The sequence below is a fragment of the Bufo bufo genome, chromosome 5 (genome assembly GCF_905171765.1).
Source record: "Bufo bufo chromosome 5, aBufBuf1.1, whole genome shotgun sequence".
In the NCBI taxonomy this organism is placed as follows: domain Eukaryota; kingdom Metazoa; phylum Chordata; class Amphibia; order Anura; family Bufonidae; genus Bufo; species Bufo bufo.
In genome coordinates, this window is record NC_053393.1 from 493955821 (window position 1) to 493977848 (window position 22028).

Below are 22028 nucleotides of genomic sequence, written 5' to 3' on the forward strand. Positions count from 1 at the left end.
CATGATTGCCCACAGGAAGGTGACGAGGGCGAGGTAGTGAGGCGGTATAACGATTGCAAACCAGTGGCTTTATAGGCGACTCGTGGAAGATGGAGATATGCATGCCAGGAGGAAGGTCAAGGGCATAAGTAACTGGGTTCACCTTACAGAGGATGCGAAAAGGTCCAACAAAACGGCAGTCCAGTTTCGGAGCAGGCACCTAGAGGTTGCGATTACGAGTCGATAACCACACCCTCTCCCCAACTCAGTACGAAGGAGCAGGCAAACGCCTCCAGTCAGCCTGGAGCTTCTGACGCTGAGCAGAAACCCGTAACGACTTTTGAATCTGCACCCAAGAGGAACGGAGGGCACAAAGATGATCCTGCACAGCCGGAATGTCCTGTGGCAAATTCGCCATAAACTGAGACATTCCGGAGGATGAGTTGATGGCAGAGTTCCTCGCAAACTCCGCCTAGGGCAGCAGATCAACCCAATTGTCATGATGGTCAGAGATATAGCAGCGGAGAAATTGCTCCAGGGCTTTGTTGGAACGCTCAGCAGCACCATTAGACTGCGGATGGTAGGCTGAGGAGAAGGAGAGGTGAACACCCAACTGAGAACAAAAGGCACACCAGAACCTAGAGACAAACTGGGTCCCGCGGTCTGAGACAAGCTCCTTAGGCAACTCGTGTAAACGGAAGATTTCCCTGGCAAACACCGATGTCCAGCTCATGAGCGGTAGGCAGCTTCTTAAACGGTACACAGTGGCACATCTTGGAGAACCAATCGACAACCATGAGGATAACCATGTAACCTCGGGATGAATGAAGTTCCACAATAAAGTCCATGGCCAGGTGAGACCAGGGACGCTCCCCATTGGGAATGGGATGCAGTAGACCCAAGGGTAGGCGGCGGGAAGATTTGTTCTGCGCACAGACAGAACACGCAGCCACATATGCGGCAACAACAGTGTGGAGAGACAGCCACCAGAACTGATGGGAAACAGCCCAGAAAATCTGGTTCTTACCAGGATGACCGGCAGTCCTTGAATTGTGGTACGTGCGCAGCAGCTTGATGCGCAACCCCTCAGGCACAAAACATTTGCCAGCAGGTCTCACCGTGGGTGCATTGGACTGAGCAGCCAAGATCTGTTCCCCCAAGAGGAGAGGTCAAGTTGGTGTGGATAGCAGCCAGGATATGATCGGAAGGTATGACTGGCGTCAGCACGGAGTGCTCCCTGTACAACTTAGAATACTGTCGAGACAAGGCATCAGCCTTAACATTTTTGGAGCCGGGCAAATAGGAGACTACATAGTTTAAACGAGACAAGAATAAGGTCCATCTATCCTGACAGGGTGTAAGCCTCTTGGCCTCCGAGAGATACGTCAGATTATTATGGTCGGTGAGAATGAGAACCGGAACCGCAGAACCTTCGAGCAAGTATCTCCACTCTTTGAGAGCCAGGATGATAGCCAAGAGCTCTCTGTCTCCAATCTCATAATTGCATTCTGCTGGAGACAGCTTCTTAGAGTAGAACCCACAAGGAAGCAAGGGTCCATCTGGTGTCCGACGCTGCGACAGGAGGGCGCCGACTCCTGTCTCAGACGCATCCACCTCTAGGAAAAAGGGCAAACCAGGATTTGGATGAGACAGAATCTGAGCCAAAGCGAAAGCAGATTTGAGGCCCTCAAAAGCCTGGGAAGCAGCAGGCGTCTAATTGTGGGGATCGCTGCCCTTCTTAGTCAGATCTGAGATGGGTTTGACCAATGCGGAAAAGTTCCTGATAAATTTCCGATAATAGTTGGCAAACCCAAGGAAGCGCTGAATGGAACGGAGACCACTGCCGCGAGGCCGTTGCAGAACTGCCGAAACCTTCTGACAGGGTGTAAGCCTCTTGGCCTCCGAGAGATACGTCAGATTATTATGGTCGGTGAGAATGAGAACCGGAACCGCAGAACCTTTGAGCAAGTATCTCCACTCTTTGAGAGCCAGGATGATAGCCAAGAGCTCTCTGTCTCCAATCTCATAATTGCATTCTGCTGGAGACAGCTTCTTAGAGTAGAACCCACAAGGAAGCAAGGGTCCATCTGGTGTCCGACGCTGCGACAGGAGGGCGCCGACTCCTGTCTCAGACGCATCCACCTCTAGGAAAAAGGGCAAACCAGGATTTGGATGAGACAGAATCTGAGCCAAAGCGAAAGCAGATTTGAGGCCCTCAAAAGCCTGGGAAGCAGCAGGCGTCTAATTGTGGGGATCGCTGCCCTTCTTAGTCAGATCTGAGATGGGTTTGACCAATGCGGAAAAGTTCCTGATAAATTTCCGATAATAGTTGGCAAACCCAAGGAAGCGCTGAATGGAACGGAGACCACTGCCGCGAGGCCGTTGCAGAACTGCCGAAACCTTCTGAGGGTCCATGGAGAACCCTTCAGCAGAAATGATATAGCCCAAGAAAGCAACCTGAGACAGGTAAAATTCACATTTCTCAAGCTTACAGAAAAGCCTTGTTGTAGAAATATTAATAGTTTTAATCTGCTCGTATCAAACTTTGTGTAAAGAAATAGGTGAATCTCTCTTCCCTCAGCCGCAGTCAGAGCCAGACCCAGGTGTTACCATATTAAATTCTTGCTGAGCAATTCCTCCCCGCCCTGCTCAGTCTGTGTCTTTTATTTACTAACAAAATGTGTAAAAGGGGCTGGCCCAAGACAAGGATACAGTAAGTGATGACATACAGGAAGTGATGACATAGGAAGACAAGACACCATCATTTAGAATAACCTAGCTAGCTAACAAACACATGTATACTATAAAGAAAAAAATGTGGGAGATTCAGTCAGCACAACCCTATATGCAGGTGCACATCGCTATGGCGAAATACATATACAAAGAAAAGAACACAAATGCAATAGCACTCTGCAACCAGCACTCCGCCCTGCCTCCATGCTGAATGTTGAATGAGGCATTGGTGTACATTTTGGCCAAAGAGTAATAAGCCACTCACCACGTCAAGGTCGCCTCTATGAGTGGTCCCTAACACTAGTTCCTACCTGTTTATGGGCCATGACAGCCACACAAAGTCCAGGGAGCGCAGGTACAGCATGAACGCCAGGCACACTCTGCTTTTAACCCCGTCCGGTGCCGTTACAGCTTTCATCGGATCCAGGGATGCAAGTACCAACATGCATGCTGAGCCCACTATATACTTCTCCTGGAGCCAAATGGCTACTGGTAGGCCCTGTAGAAGTAGACTCAGTTTTATACTGACTTTAAAACCAGCCTCCAGGGCAGACTAGCTGGTCAGGTGTGCATGACTGCATGGAGATCGCCACGCCTCCAATATATACTAAAAAGCACACTCTGCTTTTAACACCGTCCGGTGCCGTTATGTTGGTACTTGCATCCCTGGGTCCGATGAAAGCTGTAACGGCACCGGACGGGGTTAAAAGCAGAGTGTGCCTGGCGTTCATGCTGTACCTGCGCTCCCTGGACTTTGTGTGGCTGTCATGGCCCATAAACAGGTAGGAACTAGTGTTAGGGACCACTCAGAGGCGACCTTGACGTGGTGAGTGGCTTATTACTCTTTGGCCAAAATGTACACCAATGCCTCATTCAACATCCAGCATGGAGGCAGGGCGGAGTGCTGGTTGCAGAGTGCTATTGCATTTGTGTTCTTTTCTTTGTATATGTATTTCGCCATAGCGATGTGCACCTGCATATAGGGTTGTGCTGACTGAATCCCCCACATTTTTTCTTTGTAGTATATATTGGAGTCGTGGCGATCTCCATGCAGTCATGCACACCTGACCAGCTAGTCTGCCCTGGAGGCTGGTTTTAAAGTCAGTATAAAACTGAGTCTACTTCTACAGGGCCTACCAGTAGCTATTTGGATCCAGGAGAAGTATATAGTGGGCTCAGCATGCATGTTGGTACTTGCATCCCTGGATCCGATGAAAGCTGTAACGGCACCGGACGGGTTAAAAGCAGAGTGTGCCTGGCGTTCATGCTGTACCTGCGCTCCCTGGACTTTGTGTGGCTGTCATGGCCCATAAACAGGTAGGAACTAGTGTTAGGGACCACTCATAGAGGCGACCTTGACGTGGTGAGTGGCTTATTACGCTTTGGCCAAAATGTACACCAATGCCTCATTCAACATCCAGCATGGAGGCAGGGCGGAGTGCTGGTTGCAGAGTGCTATTGCATTTGTGTTCTTTTCTTTGTACATGTATACTATAACCTACCATTACCACTGGAGCTAATTTTATCCAGCCTTTCTCAGTGATCAATGCCAGATAAAATTACTATGATCCTCATGCATGTTTATTTACAGGACAACGTCATTATCTCCAGCGGCTGATCAGGCGCACTAGAGACAACAAACGCACGTTCCTTTTATATATTGTTCTCTTAACAAATGCATCCACGACAAGCCAATAAATCCACGTCTTGCGCGGGGGCCCTAGCCGGCGTCCATACATCAGCCAACAAAACACTGCTCTGCTGAACACATCAGTCTCCCCCGGCCCACAGCCCAGTGCTTAGCACATGGACCATTCGCCGACGGAGACCTACAACAGTCCCTCCTCTTTGTTATATGCTCCCCAGTGTCCCTCGACGAATCTCGATCTTCTTCTTTGAAAAAAAACTGTCTTGTCTACGAAAAGTCCTGAATCCATAAAACAAAACAGATGATGGAAAACAGAAAGTCAATCTTGACACGTAGCTTCTTTTCTTCGGGAGGTGACTTAGGAGGTGGCGTTTCGCGTTGGTCGCCGGCTGGTTTGGGATCCTCTGCATCTGGTCCATGGTTTGGTCTTCAGGGCGTCTTGTCTGTTCGGGCTTCAGTAACTCAGTCGATTAGACATCAGGAACATCTCACTCCGGCGTATAGAAGGAATGGAAACAAAAAAACATAAGTATATGTCCTATTTCCTTTCGCCCGGATCCAATGGAAAACCAGTGAGCCCCAAGACCTCCCAAAGCTTTAAAAAGGATTCTAACCCTCACTAGTCATAGCTCCGCCTCTGCCCTGCTCTTGTCAGTATGGGCCTGACCCTTGTCAATGGTGTCTGCTAGCCACGCATAACTGTATACTTTCCTCACAACTGGAGGATCCCACAACTACGGGCCGCCTAGCTGCCCGGACACCCATACAGGATTAACAAGCGAGGAGCAGGAGCCAGAGCTAATATTAAACCTATAGCTGATATTACCCTCTATCAACAAATGCCTCCTTGTAACAAATAAACAAAAGTGATACTCTGCATTCTTTGACTTAGTTGAGCAGCTTCTTGCAGTGACCGGTGTGGATCCAGTTGTCTCGTCCCTCGAACTTCAGAGAGGTTGGCGTCATCAGCAGCACCTGGAATGGCCCAAGATATCTCGGCTCTAGTTCCGTCCTCGGATGTTTCTTTAGCACGACCCAATCACCTGGTTGACTAGAATGAACACTGGTTATTGAGTCTGGGTCCGGGAGAAACTCCCGAACCCGGTGGTGGACATCGGGTGATAACCCGTGGGGCTGCCTGGGGGCATACCTGATGGAATAAAAGGGTTACAGCGGAACATTCAGGCCATGGATCGGCCGTGATTTTAACCTTCTTTTCAAAAATCTGACCCAAGTACCGTCAAAGAAAAGGGAAAAGGCAGTCGTGATGGTTCTCGACGTAATTCCCTACTAGGTTAGAAATTAATTGACATTTCAGAAGTTAGAAAGTTTGAAGATCGTTGTTTTCTGCACCACTTTCCCCCCTTCTCATCGTCCTTAAAACCAGGACAAAGAGAAGCTGGATTAAACATGGTGCATCGTCTCAAGGTTAGATGGAGAGATGAGGGAGGGATGAGAGAGAAAGGGAGAGATAGAGAGAGAGAGAAGAGAAAGAGAAAAGCGCTTCTCTTGGACTCTGCAGTCTTAGCGGGACGGGAGTACATGACAGTGTTAGTTCGCACTGTCTGGGCCTGTTGCTGGAGATCGATGGATTCGTGCAGCCACAGTTCTGCTTTCTGGAGGAAACCATGGCTTTGGAGTCTAGTGGGGAATTTACGGACAAACTTTTTCCCAATCTAGACCTCAAAGGTCCCTTCTTTGGGATGGTCCACTCTGAACCTACAGTCCCTTGGTGCCAATCTTTGAGGGGCTTAACAACTCCTCCTCCATAGATGGATTTCATGTACTGCTTGGCTGTCCTATAGTCAGAAGTGGTACCCTTCTGTTCCCTAAATTTCCCTAAACTCATGCTCGAGCCTTCTAAAAGTAGATGCGTCCATCATACAGTTTCCCACGACCTACGGAAGGAATTGTCATGCGACCTACACTAGGACTGCCCTGCGACACACGCTTGGACAGCTACTACTCCCCTTCGTTCGCCTCTGAGTTGCCCTAGGGTTTCTGGCACCGACACACGGACTCCGTTCACCCTAGTTAGACCTCAGGAAAAGGAGTAATCAGTGTGAGGAAAAGGGCTCTCGCCGACACACGGCGGCCCTCTGAGTCTCCTAATGAGATATACCAGCCTCGGTTTTGGCTCTGAATAGTGACCTGACCACAGGATAGGGCTTCCAATTGACCTGGAGTGGAAAAAGGGGTGCACAGAGAACACACAGTACCTTCTGTGGGGACGAGGGGTGCACAGGAAACAAACACACAGTACTCCTGTGGGGAATAGGGTTACTCACACAGCTATTGGTATGCCCGGGTGATATATATCACCTTGTCTCCTTAAAAGAAAAAAGCTCATCAACTCATTTTCCTTTGCCGATATGATTCTATATAGTCAAGCTGAACAGCACACAAAGTCCTTTTTGCAGTGACTGATCAAAAACCTCTCGCTCAGCAGCAACCCTTGAATTCAGACAGTAGTTCACACACAATATCATGAGACCCCCAGTACTCCTAACCAAATCTACAGAGAAGAGAGAGGGAAAGAAAGAAAAAAGCGCCAAAATATGAAAAAGGAAAGAATTTACAATAGACTAAAAAATAAAAATGGATTAGTAAAAGAAGAAAAATGTAAATGTAAAATAATCAAAGAAATACCCAAACAAAAATAACTGAAAATGAAACCGAAAAAGATGCCAAAATATGAAAAAGGAAAAACTGAAAGAAACTTCAATAAAAACCTACAAAATAAAAATGGATTAGTAGAAGAAGACCTGTCTTCAGTTAAAGACAGTCTTGTTACATACATTGAGATTCAGTAAAAAGTTAATTTTAACTTAAAACCCAAAACTCAAATACAAAACCTAAACCCTTAGGAACACATACAATTGTATAGGACTGAATTAACAAATCAATGTCTTGGAGGGTTCCCCTGAAACCGTACAGGAGAATTTCTACCCGCCCAGTCATTGAAATGTTAATTTGCCCAGCCCCAAACAGCTTCAGATTCATTTTACCAGAGAAGCAGGATTTAACATTACAAGGTCCCAAAACCGTTTTTTCCTAGGGGAAGGGATTCTATTCAAATTAGGTCTTAAGAGTTAAAATGGTTTACAAAGACCTTAATGTACCCTTCTTTGGCACACAAAAATTAGAAACTCTACTGAACCGATCTCTTTCCTCTCTGAGCTTCACATTTTCACATTTTAACCGTTCATATTGTGATTTAAAATCTGCTTCATTGATCAAAGACCTTGGCTGTCCCTGGGTTCTCTGCCTTTGCAAAGAAGCATGTCTGGGACCATTACCCCACCTTGCTGAATAAACCACTTCACTTCTAGGTGTAGTTCTGGGGTACTTAACATACCTGTGTCTGTTGCCATTAGCAACGTCACAATATCGTGCAATGTGCCCGTATTCCCTGCATGCAAAACAAAGGATAGCTCGCCTCCCTGCACAATACCTTGTCTGGGCACATGGCGATTTGACTTGGCGCACAACATTAACCATCCTAGCATGACTAGATCCCACACTACTATCTGTATTGAGTCCACTTACCACGGACTCATCTGAGGAATCTTCTGGCCTTGTGTTAACACTTCCAACTCCAGGGTCAGACACATTGTCCATCTCCATTCCTGAGTTGGTTCCACTATCTGAACCACAGTCCTCAGACTCCTCCATGCTTACAGCCCATACATTGCCTCTAATCCTAGACACATTACTCTCTAACGGTTGCTTCAATGACTCTGACAATTCCCTTACAGCACCCTGTGCATGCGTCAGACTTTCAGATAAACATTCATTTTCCTTGCGCAGCTCAGTATTATACCTCACAGTACATTCATAATTAGCGCTAGCTTCAGCTGCCTGCTGGACAAGAGTTCTCAATTTAACAATTTCCACTTTTAAATCTTCCACTTCTCCTTCCAAACTCAGCTTCAGCCTACAAGGCTCCTGATATTTATCCGCTATCCACCCAGCAGCAAAAATCAGAGCATACTTGTCTTTCCTTTTGCGCCATTTTTTGATACCGATCAGGTTTGCTACACAATTCTGAGCCTGCAGACATGGATCAGTAGATCCCTGCATAGCCTGAAGAATGGCCACCGTGTCCTTCAACTTTGCTACTTCTTTAAAAATACTTTCCATTGCACAAGAAAACAAAACACTGGTACCGAGCACCTCCTTTCTTCACTGTAATACCCGTATTAATTATGCCAAACAAGTCTACAATTCAGTGTAACAGCCACATATATACAAACATTAAGCAGAATCATCAACTATAGGAAGATTTCACTGCTAAACTGCCACTAATATTCACAGAATGATTCCTGTATCAGACTGGTCACTGCGCTATACCATAACCGAACACTCCACTGATATCCAGCACAAAACTTATCAAAACAAAATCAAACTGTACATAGAAAGGTTGCAAAAACAATCAAATCGCTTTCCATAGCGAACTATCTAAGATGGCCGACAGAGCACATGGTCATAAAGATGGCCGACAAGCACATGGTCATCACACAAAGGAAATCAAGATAGTGTCTACAAAATCCAGCCATAGAAACTGTTTCTATATTTCCTGTTCCTTACCCCCGAAACCAGAGCAAAACCTCCACTCTGTGGGTGATTTACAGGTTAACAATATAAAAATACTCTCTAAATGCTGTCTCTAATGTACAAACACTAAAATCAATTGCTGCCTCTATAAACCTCTATAAAATTGCCTCTTACAAAATCACAGTAACATAAAAGTTAAGAAGTTACAAAAAAACACAATACCCTGTACTGCTCAGCACACTATCTCATCATACAATCTCTGTACAATCAACTCAGATCCACCAAAAACTACACAACGGAAAAACTCTTACCTTATCCTTACACAAATAGAGCGAAAAATGTTCTTTTAACAAGCAGAAATTTTCTCTGACACAGCAGATAAAACTACAGTCTACTATTCCCTCCCTTTTACCTGCTGTGCAGAGAAAAAAATCTGTTGAATCCTTCCAAGCTCGCCAAACTGTTATAGAAATATTAATAGTTGTAATCCGCTCTCATCAAACTTTGTGTAAAGAAATAGGTAAATCTCTCTTCCCTCAGCCGCAGTCAGAGCAAGACCCAGGTGTTACCATATTGAATGAATTCTTGCTGAGCAATTCCTCTCCGCCCTGCTCAGTCTGTGTCTTTTATTTACTAACAAAAGGCGTAAAAGGGGCTGGCCCAAGACAAGGATACAGGAAGTGATGACATACAGGAAGTGATGACATAGGAAGACAAGACACCATCATTTAGAATAACCTAGCTAGCTAACAAACACATGTATACTATAACCTACCATTACCACTGGAGCTAATTTTATCCAGCCTTGCTCAGTGATCAATGCCAGATAAAATTACTATGATCCTCATGCATGTTTATTTACAGGACAACGTCATTATCTCCAGCGGCTGATCAGGCGCACTAGAGACAACAAACGCACGTTTCTTTTATATATTGTTCTCTTAACAAATGCATCCACGCCAAGCCAATAAATCCACGTCTTGCGCGGGGCCCTAGCCGGCGTCCATACTTCAGCCAACAAAACACTGCTCTGCTGAACACATCAGTCTCCCCCGGCCCACAGCCCAGTGCTTAGCACATGGACCATTTGCCGACGGAGACCTCTGCGCCCAGCAGCTGTGACAGGACATACACGGGCAGATATTCACTCCAATGGTTTACCCTGACACTGAGAGACATTATGACAATACACAATATATTAAATACACATCCTAATAAAATTTCCACAACAGCCTATTCCTACACAACTGTTGAAGCACCCGTCTGACATCCAGGTAGTGTGATTCAATGGAGTCTGATAGACCACCACACATTGCTGCAACATATCACGAAAGACATCATTAATGAACTCCTGGAAGACAGAGGGCGCATTGCACAAGCCAAAAGGCACAACCAGATATTTATAATGACCAATTCTGGTGTTAAACGCGGTCTTCCACTCATTACCCTCCCTGATCCTTTGGAGGGTATATGCTGCCCTTAGGTCAAGCTTGATAAAGACCGTTGCTCCCTTGAGGTGGTCGAACAATTCGGTAAGCAACGGAATCGGGTATGCATTCTTGACAGTGAAGCGATTGAGACCCCTATAGTCGATGCAAGGTCTCAACTTGCCCCGCTGGAGAAGTGGACTTGCGAATGTGTCCCCGGAAAAGCGCGTACGCAACGTACTCCTCCATCGCCTTATTCTCTGCAACGGAAAGAGGATAAACCCTGCCCCGAGGGAGAATGGCATCGGGTTGCAAATCTACAGCACAATCATAGGGACGATGAGGAGGAAGGGCACCAGCGCGCATCTTGTCAAATATATCCAGATACTCAAGATATTCAGGAGGAAACACAGAATCCGAGGAGGGACCAAGTACCTTAACAGGCCCATTAATTCAAACAGCTCCACACTGTGGAGACCAAGAGAGGATCTCGGCCGACTGCCAATCAAAGGTCGGATTGTGCCGCTGAAGCCAAGTGAACCCCAAAACTACGGAGCAGTGCGGGGATGAAATAACCTGAAAACAGGCAGATTCCCTGTGAACAGCCCCAATCGCCATATCGACTGGAACAGTCTCGTGGGTAACCTGCGCCAGTCGCAGAGGTCTCCCATCAATGGCCTCGATGGCCAGTGGAGTAACACGAGGCTGCAGGGGTATGGAATTTGCAGCAATGGCTGTGCCCCCTCTCCAGGAGAGGACAACTGTGATCAGCGGTTTATCTTTACTTGAAGCCGGGGACGAGGAAACTCCACCCAAGATCTGCCCCCGACAGGACCTTAGGTGCGAGCGTTTCCTGGACGGGTCGGACATGACTTCAGGAAATGCCCACTGAGACCGCAATACAGGCACCGACACTCCCTCCTCCTAAAGGCCCTCAGCCCCAGAAAGGCGAGTGAATCCCAGCTGCATAGGTTCACTGCCAGATACACCATCCCCAGGAGGTGAGGGAGGAATGGATGGGAAAGAAAACGTAGGAGCCAATCTGGTAGGAGGCCTACGAAGGCCTCTCCCTGAGCCTGGTATCGATCAAAATCAGGAAGGAAACGAGAGACTCAAGCTCATCAGGGAGATCCTTAGCCGCAACCTCGTCCATCAATGCATCAGAGAGACCATGCGTGACGGCAGCCACCAGTGCATTATTCCAACCCACCTCTGCAGCCAGGGTACGGAATTCAATTACATATTCAGCTACGGTTCGTATGCCCTGTTGAATGGACAGGAGCTGCTTTGCAGCAGATACAGAACGAGCAGGTACATCGAATACCCTACGAAAGGAGGCAACAAAACTCGGGTATCACAGGTTTATCGTTCTCCCATATGGGATTCGCCCAGGCCAAGGCCTTGTCCGAGAGCAACGAAATCAGGAAGACCACATGCAAACGCAGGTAAAATAAAGTTGTTTATTTAAAGGAACATAAATAAACATTAATCAGGGACAGCGAGGTTAGGAAGAAGTCAGTGAAGTCCAAAGCGGGTGGTCATCCAAGCCAGGGTCAGGTCCAGAGCGGGTAGTCGCCCAAGCCGGGGTCAGATCCAAAGTGGGTACATCTGCTAATGTGTGGTCGAGAGCCAGAAGAAACGTCAGCAAGGCCGGATCATACACAGAAACACACAAGGAGCTTAGACTGCCAGAGATGCACCTTGGAGCACAAAACACAAGGGCAATGAACCTGAAGCCTGAGCAGACTTATTTAGTCAGGTGTTGCCACCTCATCACTGTGCGACGCCCAGGCAGCAGGCAAGTGATGATGCACTCAGAGGTTATAAGAGACTGCAGTCAGCACATGTCCAAAATGGCTGCCACCATGAGGACAAGGTAAGACCATGACAAAATCCCAGCACAGTTCACAGCACACAGACTCCTGAGCTCCACTGTCAGAGGGAGGTAAATGCACACACCTAGCATTTTTATGCCTGGCAAAAACCGGCCTGGAACATGGGGAATAGTCACCCACCCATCACTTTGACTACTCCCAGTAAGATCCGTCCCGGATCAGCTATGACAGCCATGCTAACTCTCAAGGTGTCAATTAGCAATAGCTGCTGCTGACACATAAAATACTGGCTCTTACTTCACTGAGGCCAGGAACCTCGCTGACACATACCTTCCATCCACGATGATTCCAGGTACCCCTGAGGGGGTGAACACCTGCCATACAGTATATCCGGGACAGGGCATCCGCGTTTCCCTGCAACTAGCCTGCCCTGTGTTCCACGGAGAACTTAAAGTTCTGTAAGGACAAGAACCATCTGGTGACTCGGTCATTCATCTCTTTGGCCTGGCTCATCCACTTGAGAGGGGAGTGGTCAGTCACCAGGCAGAACTTTCTCCCCAACAAATAGTAGCGGAGAGACTCGAGTGCCCACTTGATAGCCAGGCACTCTCTCTCCACTATACTATACCTGGTTTCGGCGGGGTGAGCTTGCGGCTTAACAAGACAACGGGATGCTCCTCCCCATTGACTTCCTGAGAGAGTACAGCACCGAGGCCTACTTTGGAGGCATCTGTCTGTACCATAACTCCCTATTGAAGTTGGGCATCACCAAAACCGGTGACCCGCACAGGGCCGACTTCAAAGTGGAAAAAGCCTTTTACGCCCGCTCATCCCAGCAAACCACCACTGATTTTTGTCACTTCAAGAGCTGTGTCAAGGGCACGGCTATCGTGGCAAAGTGGGGAACAAATCTAATGTAGGAACGACTTTACTTGTTTAGTGGTGACAGGTCGGGGCCAATTTCTTACCGCCTCTATTTTGTTTACTTGGGGTTTGATCACTCCGTTCCCAATGACATACCCCAGGTATTTTGTCTCCGCTTACCCTATAGCGCATTTTTTTGGGTTAGCAGTTAGTCCAGCTTTTCGAAGGGAGTCTACTACAGCCTGCACTTTGGGCAGGCGACTTTCCCAGTCTGCATTGTGGATGACAATATCGTCCAGGTAAGCTGAAACGTACCGACGATGTGGTCACAGCACAATGTCCATTAGCCTTTGGAAAGTGGCGGGGGCGCCAGGCAGACCAAAGGGTAACACCTTATACTGGTACAGCCCCTCCGGTGTGATGAAGACGTTTTGTCTTTGGCAGCCTCCGTTAAGGGTACCTGCCAGTACCCTTTTGAGAGGTCCAAAACAGAAAAGTACCGGGCTTGTCCTAACCTCTCAATCAGCTCGTCTACCTGGGGCATGGGATACGCGTCAAACTTAGATACCTCGTTTAATTTTCGAAAATCGTTACAGAGACACAACGTCCCGTCCGGTTTGGATATCAGTACTATAGGGCTGGCCCACTCACTTCTAGACTCTTCCATGACGTCTAGTTGCAGCATTAGTTGTACTTCCTCAGAGATGGCCTGTCGCCGAGCCTCGGGTACCCGGTATGGTTTCATCCGGATTTTGGCCTGAGGCTCAGTGACAATGTCATGCTGGATTATGGAAGTGTGTCCACGGAGGTCTGAGAACACATCCGTGTTTCTGCTGACGAACTGCCTGGCCTCCTGAGTCTGTTTAGAGGAGAGGCAGTCAGCAATCTTCACTGTGGCAACCGCTTCCCTTACATCAGACTTAGGGGCTGGAACCTCTCCCCCTAGAAAACTCGGCCGCGGGCTATCGTCAGTACTGGTCTCCCTATCCTTCCACGGTTTGAGTAAATTCACATGGTACACCTGCTTCGGCTTCCGCCGCCCTGGCTGGTGTACCTTGTAGTTTACTTCTCCAACCTTTTCGAGTCCCTGCCACCTAGCCAGTAACTTACTGTCCACTGTCGGTACCAGAACCAAAACCCGATCTCCCAGGTTAAAGATCCGGACCTGAGCCTGGCGATTATACACCCGACTTTGAGCTCGCTGAGCTGCCCCCATGTGTTCCTTTACCAGCGGCAACACGGTTTCCATACGTTCCTGCATCTGGGTGACATATTCAACAACACTTTTATATGGCGTGGGTTGTTGCTCCCACTCCTCTTTGGCTATGTCCAACAGACCACGTGGATGTCTGCCATATAGTGGTTCGAAGGGCGAGAACCCAGTAGAGGCCTGGGGCACTTCTTATACTGCAAACATAAAATAGGGCAGAAGGAGGTCCCAGTCCTTTCCATCCTTAGCTTCTACTCGTTTTTACATAGTTTTTAACGTTTGATTAAACCTTTCAACTAGGCCGTCAGTTTGCGGGTGATAGATTGATGTCTGTATCTGTTTGATATTCAGCAACTTACAGAGCTCCCGCATGACCTTGGACATAAAAGGAGTCCCCTGGTCAGTCAGAACCTCTTTGGGTATTCTCACTCGGGAAAGCATCTCCATTAACTCTTTTGCTATGAGTTTGGCCGATGTATGTCGTAGTGGCACCGCCTCCGGGTTCCCGAGTGGCGTAGTCCCGGACGACCAAGATGTTTTGGTGCCCCCTGGCGGACTTTGGTACTGGGCCTACAAAATCCATAGCGATTCTCTCAAATGGTACCTCAATAATCAGGAGGGCCGCTAAGGGACTGCGGAACAGGTGCTGGGGGCTAGTGGTTTGGGAGGTTAGGCAAGATTTACATAAGTCATCCACCTCGCTAAAGACACTGGGCCAGTAAAACCGTTGTAGTATCCGGTCCTGTGTCTTCTGCAGTCCCAGATCACCCCCGAGAACATGTTGGTGGGCTAACTCTAACACGAGTTTTCGATAGGCCCTGGGCACCACCAACTGTTCAACAGGTTCACCCCGCAGCTGGTTTACCCGATATAGCATATTCTGGTGGACTACAAAACGGGGAAACATTGACTCGGCCCAAAGTTGTTGGGGTACACCATCAAGTATTATCACATTCTCTCAGGCCCGGGATAGGTTTGGGTCTCGGCGTTGGGCTGTACCGAAATTCCCCCGGAGACGTTGATGTATGCCAACCCAGGACCCGGTGGCAACTCCTCCACATCTCTCACCATTACCCTACGCGGGGTTGTCTCCCCCTTTTCCACCGAAGTGGTGGTCACCCCTACCGCTGCCCTTCTGCCTCAGGTTCCCAGGGTTCTGGCCATCCCCCTAAACAAGGCCAATCTCCTGGGCTTTTTCCTGTCTCAGGGGTATACGGCCACAGGGCAGGGAAACCTGGAAAGTCTCTCCCTATTATGAGTTCATAGTGGAGATTTGTCGTGACTGCCACTTCATGGGTCCACCTGCCGGCCACCGTGGTTAGAGACACCAGCGCGGTGGGCTAGTCTTTCAAGTCTCCATGAATGCACATCACCCCAACTTTCCGGCCAGTATACTCAGCGGACCGCACCAGGGTAGCCCTTACCAGGGTCACCAAGCTCCCTGATTCCAGCAGCGCCTCCGCTTGAGTGTCTCCCACTTCCACCCGACACAAGTGGTCTAGAGCCTCCAGAGTACCTGTGGCACAGTTTCCTTGCATATAGCGATTGTCGGTAACCACAATTAGTGTCCATGGGCTCAACCCGATGTGGCCAGGTTCCTGACACCGCCAGCAGATTAACTGGGTCCGGCCCATAGGGGGAACCTCCCGAGGAGGGTTTCATTGTCTCATACCAGTGGGCCTTGGGTGGGGAGTTCTGGAGTTTGCCTGCCCTCCTTCCAAAAGAACCCCCCTTGAGATTTTTGGTGGCCTCATAGCGTTCCACCAGGTCCATCATTTCCAGGGCATTTCCAGAAGATACATGGCCGATCCAGTGCTGGAGAGGGGGTGGTAGCGCCCTCCAGAATATGTCAGCCAATAGTCTATCCAGCATAGCCGTGGGACTCAGCACATCAGGCTGTAGCCACTTTTGCAAAAGGTGGAGTAAGTCATAATACTGGGGTCTCGCGGGCTCAGCCAGCTTAAACCCCCACTGATGTACCCACTGGGCCCGGACTAACACATTCACCCCCAGTTTTGTCCAAAATCTCACCCTTTACCTTCGCGTAGTTGGCTGCTTGATCATCCGGCAACTCAAAATCCACCCGCTGTCACGACCATGGTCATGGTCGTGACTCAGGATCCGCATGCAGTTGCCTGCGGTTTGGCTTTATTGTCAACCACATGGTGAGGGCTGCTGGTATGTTGCCTCATGTGTGGTTGCCGCTGGTAACATGGTTGTACTTGGCAGTATAGCAGCCTGAGCTGTTGCTGGGCAGCTTGCTGTCAAGTGCATGCGGTAACTCCTGGTTGTGTGTGTGTGTATGTTATGCACTTTGTATGTCTGGTGTGCACGAGGTTTATGTAGGTGTGCACTGTGACACTTCCCTTCACTGTGGCTGCCCGTGGCAACGTTTAGTATGGTGTACATGTGGTGGCAGTGTCCCGGCCTTCAGACTGATTCCCAGGACATGGTTGCCACGCATGTCGTTGCCTGCGGTAACAGCTGCAGTGTGATGTTCATTTGGACACTTTCTCCTTTAAGTTGAAGTCTTCCCTTCCCTGGTGTTGGAAGGGTTAACTTCCTTCCTAGTGTGTGTGTGCACTGGGTGTGTCTGTGTGGGTGTGGCTACATGGGCTATTTAGCCTCAGTGGAGACCTGAAGCTGAGAGGTACTCCAGCCTTGTTTGTAAGCTGGAGGCACTCTCCTGGTTTATACCATCTGCCACGGAGAGCCACCCTTGTGGTCATAAATCTTGTTTGATGTGATGAAGATGTGTCTGTTGTATGTTTCTTATTGCAGCTTATGGTCCTGGGTTCCTGTGTGATGTGTGTTGTGTGCTGTGTCCGTTTCTGTGTTAGGACAGCAGCACTTGCGCATGGGTTCCAGGCTTTGTGTCTGTTGCAGGTGGGTGTTGTGCTTATGGCATTTACCTGCCACTGCCATGAGTTGTATATGTTCCCCTTTATTGTAGCCTGGCCTGTGAGACTCCTGTTCCTCCGTGTCTAGGAGGAACAGGTCGTCTTACCCTGCTCCTAGCGTTAGGGATCTGCGGAGGGTTACTAGGGATCCGAGGTTCCGGAGCATGAGCCCTCCTACCTTCAAGGTCGGCTCATGCAGCTAGGATTCAGGGTCAGGTTAGGGATGCGTTTAGGAGGTGACCTGCTCCCTAATCCTGTCGTCCTGGTCGAGCAGCGACCATCATCTCTGTTCATCGCACGGCTGAGGGTTTTCCCCATCCTCAGCCGTGACACCCGCTGGGACTCTGATGCCAGGAAAGGAGCGATGACCTCAGCCCACTGGTCTCGGGGCAGCTTTTCCCTGGTGACCAATTCCTCTTACATCACCAGGTAGGTTTTGATGTCGACTGCGGGTGTCATCTTAGGGATCGCTGCACGGACTGCTTTATGGGCATCGTGGATGCTTGGGGCTGCTCCTGCTGTCTGCAAAGCCATCACTTGTTGAAGCAGCAACTGGTTGGTCTCTTGCTGCTGCTTATTAACCTCCCGTTGGTGCAGGTTAGTCTCTTGCTGCTGCAATTTAGCCTCCATGAGGGCCTTCACAACAGCCTCCATTTTGTCGTGGGGCACAGGTTGAAATACAGCTGGTTTGATGTATGACATACAACTGTGCCCAAAAATATATCGGCATTCACGCCAGCCTCACTGCGCTTGCACGCATCCTCCACCAATTGTGGGGATATGCTCTGGTAGTTAGGACTTGCAGATGCAGTATAGAGGCAAAGTACACAGTTCTTGAATCAAGCAGCAGTGTTTATTCACACATTGGTGTATAACAAAATGCAGATAAGCTGTATCACAAAACGCAGGTGGCTTGGTGTTTGTTCACACACAAGGAAAGTCCATAAACAATAAAAGTCACCTTTTCTCCTGGGTGTTAATTCACACCCTGTTAGCAGTTCAGCCTCATCAAGTCCATAGGCGGCCTGTTCGCCTTTAGTGGGGTCTAAATCGTCCAGCCTGGCTCAAACCTCAAATCCCAGCACAGCCCTCAGTTCACAGCACACAGACTCCTGAGCTCCACAGTCAGAGGGAGGTAAATCCACACACCTAGCAGTGATGGCTGGTTTTTATGCCTGGCAAAACCCCGCCTAGAACATGGGGAATAGTCACCCACCCAGCACTTTGACTACCCCCAGTAAGAGCCGTCCCAGATCAGCTATGACAGCCATGCGAACTCTCAAGGTGCCAATTAGCAATAGCTGCTGCTGACACATAAAATACCGGCTCTTACTTCACCGAGGTCAGGAACTTCGGTGACACATACCTGGAATCATCGTGGATGGAAGGTACCTTCTTACATGCCCCTAAGGTGACCTTAACTGTGGGGGCCCTTCATACGGAGTGTTGTTCTTTTTTTATTTTAAAGAATTTTTGGGGAACGTGTTTCAGGGTTTTTGGAGTAGGCTTAAAATATAAGCCCTACTCCAAAAATAAGCCCTAGATACAGCCGTATTTTTTTTTTATATAAGGGGTAGGTGGGAGAAATGTGCGGGCTGCAGCAACTCAGGAGCGCTCACTACAGGGAGTGCAGAATTATTAGGCAAGTTGTATTTTTGAGGATTAATTTTATTATTGAACAACAACCATGTTCTCAATGAACCCAAAAAACTCATTAATATCAAAGCTGAATATTTTTGGAAGTAGTTTATAGTTTGTTTTTAGTTTTAGCTATTTTAGGGGGATATCTGTGTATGCAGGTGACTATTACTGTGCATAATTATTAGGCAACTTAACAAAAAACAAATATATACCCATTTAAATTTTTTTTTTTTACCAATGAAACCAATATAACATCTCAACATTCACAAATATACATTTCTGACATTCAAAAACAAAACAAAAACAAATCAGTGACCAATACAGCCACCTTTCTTTGCAAGGACACTCAAAAGCCTGCCATCCATGGATTCTGTCAGTGTTTTGATCTGTTCACCATCAACATTGCGTGCAGCAGCAACCACAGCCTCCCAGACACTGTTCAGAGAGGTGTACTGTTTTCCCTCCTTGTAAATCTCACATTTGATGATGGACCACAGGTTCTCAATGGGGTTCAGATCAGGTGAACAAGGAGGCCATGTCATTAGATTTTCTTCTTTTATACCCTTTCTTGCCAGCCACGCTGTGGAGTACTTGGACGCGTGTGATGGAGCATTGTCCTGCATGAAAATCATGTTTTTCTTGAAGGATGCAGACTTCTTCCTGTACCACTGCTTGAAGAAGGTGTCTTCCAGAAACTGGCAGTAGGACTGGGAGTTGAGCTTGACTCTATCCTCAACCCGAAAAGGCCCCACAAGCTCATCTTTGATGATACCAGCCCAAACCAGTACTCCACCTCCACCTTGCTGGCGTCTGAGTCGGACTGGAGCTCTCTGCCCTTTACCAATCCAGCCACGGGCCCATCCATCTGGCCCATCAAGACTCACTCTCATTTCATCAGTCCATAAAACCTTAGAAAAATCAGTCTTGAGATATTTCTTGGCCCAGTCTTGACGTTTCAGCTTGTGTGTCTTGTTCAGTGGTGGTCGTCTTTCAGCCTTTCTTACCTTGGCCATGTCTCTGAGTATTGCACACCTTGTGCTTTTGGGCACTCCAGTGATGTTGCAGCTCTGAAATATGGCCAAACTGGTGGCAAGTGGCATCTTGGCAGCTGCACGCTTGACTTTTCTCAGTTCATGGGCAGTTATTTTGCGCCTTGGTTTTTCCACACGCTTCTTGCGACCCTGTTGACTATTTTGAATGAAACGCTTGATTGTTCGATGATCACGCTTCAGAAGCTTTGCAATTTTAAGAGTGCTGCATCCCTCTGCAAGATATCTCACTATTTTTGACTTTTCTGAGCCTGTCAAGTCCTTCTTTTGACCCATTTTGCCAAAGGAAAGGAAGTTGCCTAATAATTATGGACACCTAATATAGGGTGTTGATGTCATTAGACCACACCCCTTCTCATTACAGAGATGCACATCACCTAATATGCTTAATTGGTAGTAGGCTTTCGAGCCTATACAGCTTGGAGTAAGACAACATGCATAAAGAGGATGATGTGGTCAAAATACTCATTTGCCTAATAATTCTGCACGCAGTGTAATGGCTCCTGAGCTGCCATGAAACTGTGGGCGGGCAGGCAGCGCAGGCTTCAGTGAATTAGCCTTCAGTGAAGCCGCCAGCCCGCGGCACTAAGCAGCACCTGACAGACGGGCGGGCTTGTGGCTTCACTAAATGCTAAATTATGCCGGCAGCCCGCGCTTCCCTTCACTTTCACGTTGGGTGGGCTGGCGGCTTTTCTGTATGCCCTGTACTGCCGCCAGCCCGCACGTTCTTACTTACATGAAGGAGACAGCAGGAGGATCTCCTTCTCCTCTCTGCTGCCTGGAGGAGCTCCCTACATCTCTCCCGTGCCGTATCTGCTCTTCCTGCTACCGTAGATTGTTGCCTTGGTCCCTTGGATAAGGATAGCTCAGGGGCAATATACGGGGCCAGAATGAAAAATTTGTAGCAAATATGACTATAACCCCCCTCATCTATAGGAATGCACCTATGTACTGCAGTATATGGGTGCATTCCTATGGATGAGGGGGGTTATATTCATATTTAATATAAAAAAAACTGTCCAGCGACTGTTCTGTAATTGGCATGTATCTATATAAAATATGTTCATGGAGCCAAAATAAGCCCTACCCCAGTAATAAGCCCTAACCTTTTTTCGGGGAAAAAATTATATAAGTCCCTGTCTTATTTTCAGAGAAACACGGTAGTTCTTGGCATGGCTTGGCTCCAGGTTCATAACCCAGTCATCAACTGGTCCATGGATGAATTAGAGAAATGGGGGTTAAAATGTGATTCATGCTGTCTACCTATTATTCAGGCTGGAGTCACTACAGAGTCGAAAACTTTTCCCACATATATTCATGACTTTACTGATGTTTTTTCCATGTCCGATGCTGATTTCCTTCCCCCTCATAGACCATATGATTATGGCATCAATCTTGTTCCGGGGTCTAAGTACCCTAGGTCATATTTATATGTTCGGTCCGGAACGGAAGTCTATGAGGGATTACTTCAAGGAGAGCTTACAAAAAGGACATATTAGACCCTCGTGTCTCTTATGGGGGCGGGGTTTTTTTGTTGGAAAAAAGGATAGTGGACTGAGACCATGTATTGAATATAGAGTTAAAAAAGATTACTGTTAAGAACCAGTACTCTTTGCCTCTAATCCCAGACCTGTTTAATCAAGTTCTTGGAGCTCACTGGTTCACTAAACTTGATCTCAGGGGGGCCTATAATCTTATTCGAATTAAGGAGAAGGGATGAGTGGAAAACGGCCTTTAATACCCCTGAGGGTTATTATGAATATTTGGTGTAGCTGGCCAGCTAAGACCTGTCCTAGGTTGCTAGTATAGCTTATATGTGTATACACTAAACCTGCCAATAGCCTTAATACAGTTCCTATGTTCATGTGTTAAAGACAAATGCAGAGTTATTTACTGTGACATCATGTTTTGGATGTCATATTACTGTTATATTTTGGGTTCACAGAAGCAGAAAAATATAATATGCCTTTAAGATTCATTTTGTAATGTAAGGTAAACTCAGTGACACAGCAGAAACAACAGAAAGCATCGTGTTAATCTGTTGTTTCTGGGCAGAAGTCTAGACCAATCACAGCCAGCTTCTCACACAGCAAGAGTTTTCACCAATCAAAGCCAGCCTCACACACAGCCTGTCTGGGAATTCCCCCAGCTCCTGCTGCTAGAATCATTATTCACCAGAGACAGG